Source organism: Lissotriton vulgaris, chromosome 7 (genome assembly GCF_964263255.1).
Source record: "Lissotriton vulgaris chromosome 7, aLisVul1.2, whole genome shotgun sequence".
In the NCBI taxonomy this organism is placed as follows: Eukaryota; Metazoa; Chordata; class Amphibia; order Caudata; family Salamandridae; genus Lissotriton; species Lissotriton vulgaris.
In genome coordinates this window covers 1,365,225,253-1,365,227,705 of record NC_141695.1, presented here as the reverse complement: position 1 = coordinate 1,365,227,705, position 2,453 = coordinate 1,365,225,253, and positions in this window count along the sequence as shown.

Sequence of the window (2,453 nt, the reverse complement as noted above, 5' to 3'; positions counted from 1 at the left end):
GATAGATAGATAGATAGATAGATAGATAGATAGATAGATAGATAGATAGATAGATAGATAGATAGATAGATAGATAGATAGATAGATGGCGATAGATAGAGTGGGGGCGATAGATAGAGTGAGGGCGATAAATAGAAATATAGATAGAGTGATGGAGATAGATAGATTGAGGGTGATAGATAGATAGATAGATAGATAGATAGATAGATAGATAGATAGATAGATAGATAGATAGATAGATAGATAGATAGATAGATAGATAGATAGATAGTGCGAGGGCAATAGATAGATAGATAGATAGATAGATAGATAGATAGATAGATAGATAGATAGATAGATAGATAGATAGATAGATAGATAGATAGATAGATAGATAGATAGAGCATGGTAAAGACAAACAAGCAGGAAGTGGGATATGGGAGGGGGTGGCAAATGGTAAGCACTTTCGCGGCCGCTTTCAGTGGCCACGCGGCTCACTGAGAACATCAAAGTGGCCGTGAAAGTGCCCCCAAAGGCTAGGAGGTAGTGAAATGACTGTCTGGGGCCATGGGGGCACAGAATTAAAGTATTATTCTAATTTCTTGTGGCTGGCCACCGATGATGAAGGCATTTTGAAACATTCGATTGCACACTTTAAGATCACGCTTGAGTAACTGATATTTTTATATCGGAATGAAATAAAGAAGCACATATTTTTATTCCACCTTAGCGGGCTTCCGCGTGTTTGTGAAATAATTATTTCCGTTTTAGAGGACTTTTGCACAAGTGAGCACAGTGCTATTTAAATACTGTTATTATGCACTTGGAAATTTGGCTCTGGAGAAGGAGAGAAAAATAGGAGGAGAAGAGATGTTTGTGCAGTTCAGTTAGAGGCATGAGAAGAGGACAGGTTCGCACAATATTGCCTTTTGTGAACCTAGTCTTTCAAGCAGGTAATTTGGTCGAGCAGTCTTACCCGTTATTGTCCGATTTAGGTTAAGAAGCTTCCATGCAGTCAAGAATTAAATAAAGCTCAATAACTTCGGGGTTGGGCCTGGAAATGTTCTCACCCATAGTGCTTTGACGGCTAGCTTAAGACGGCTGTGGGGTACATCCTAAAGGAAAGGGGGGGCGCTCGCCCCCTGTGCACGTATGGCGGGGCGCCGGCCCCTTCCTTCCCCTGACCTCTATCGGTGGTTGAGCGTGCCCCTGCCGCGTCTTGATGACGCGACGGGCGTGCCCCACCACCGATTGGTGCTGGCTCCCTGGTTGACCCGGAGGCAATATAATTGCTTCCGGGTCAAAGGAGGGAGCCAAGGGGGCGGACCAGTTGCAACTGGTCTGCCCCGGAGGGGTTAAAAGGCCGGGGAAGTACGGGAGGGGTCCTCTTGTTCCCGCGCTCCCCAGGCTTGCCCTTTGCCTCAGCCTCCGCGAGGCTCCAAATAATTTTGTTTTTGTATTACTCCAGGTGGACCGCATGAACAGGGTCAGGATAACTTCAACAGAGCTCCGGCATCGGCGATATTACACATACCGGTGGTGTCGGCATTCTCCTGCCGGCCCCTCTTGTGCTTTGTATCACTCGGGCTGAGGCTGCAGGTGCGGCTGACGTCAGGCGCAGGAGCAGACCGGCGATCAGCGTTTGGGGAAGCGCGAAAGTTTGATCGATAACAAGGTCCGGGGATCTCGGTTGGGCAGTGTGTATGGGCTGAGGTCTCAGCGCGGGTTCAGATCCAGCCTGAACTGCAGCTGCGCGCACACCATTTGTTGGGCCTTTGTTTAAAGCGGGGGTAAGGCTCTGCTTGTTTTTTAATCAACGAGAAGTACTCAATGTGCGAGTGCTTGCTCACCTTTTAGCGATCTAGTATTTGTTTGAACTGACTGCACTAAAGCACGCGATTATTTAAAGGGCACGGCGGTGTTCGAGTGTGTGTGCGACAGGCATTGGGATGGCTGGGTTAAATCCCGAGTGAGGATTTGTGCAGGTGAAACGTGATATCTAGGGAGTGAAGCAGGGTTGGCCATGGTTAGTACTTGGATGGGAGACCACATGTGAAACGCTTGATTAAGCAAAGCGAAGCAGCGTCAGGCCTGACTAATACTTGGATGGGAGACCACATGTGAAATATCAGCAGCCTTGTAATTTTTTACATAACTTGAAGGGGTTACACAGGGCAGCTTTGCGTATTTTACCCTGTGGGGGACATTTTAGAGTGAGTGTGGCAACAAAAGGACTTTATTTAATAAACACGGTTGTGGGTAAGCGAGTGTCTTCAAAGGGAAGAGGAGTAATCGTGTTGTAGTGTAACGCTAGCCCATTTCTTGGTTACCCAGCTTGGAGGTTGTTCGCATTGCATTTGAACGACATACTTGCTTTGTTGCTAATCGTCTTTTCATCGTAGGACTTCAGTGAGTGCGGCACGGTTGCCAGTACTGCGGGGACTGACGCAGTGGACAATGCAATCTGGGGACAC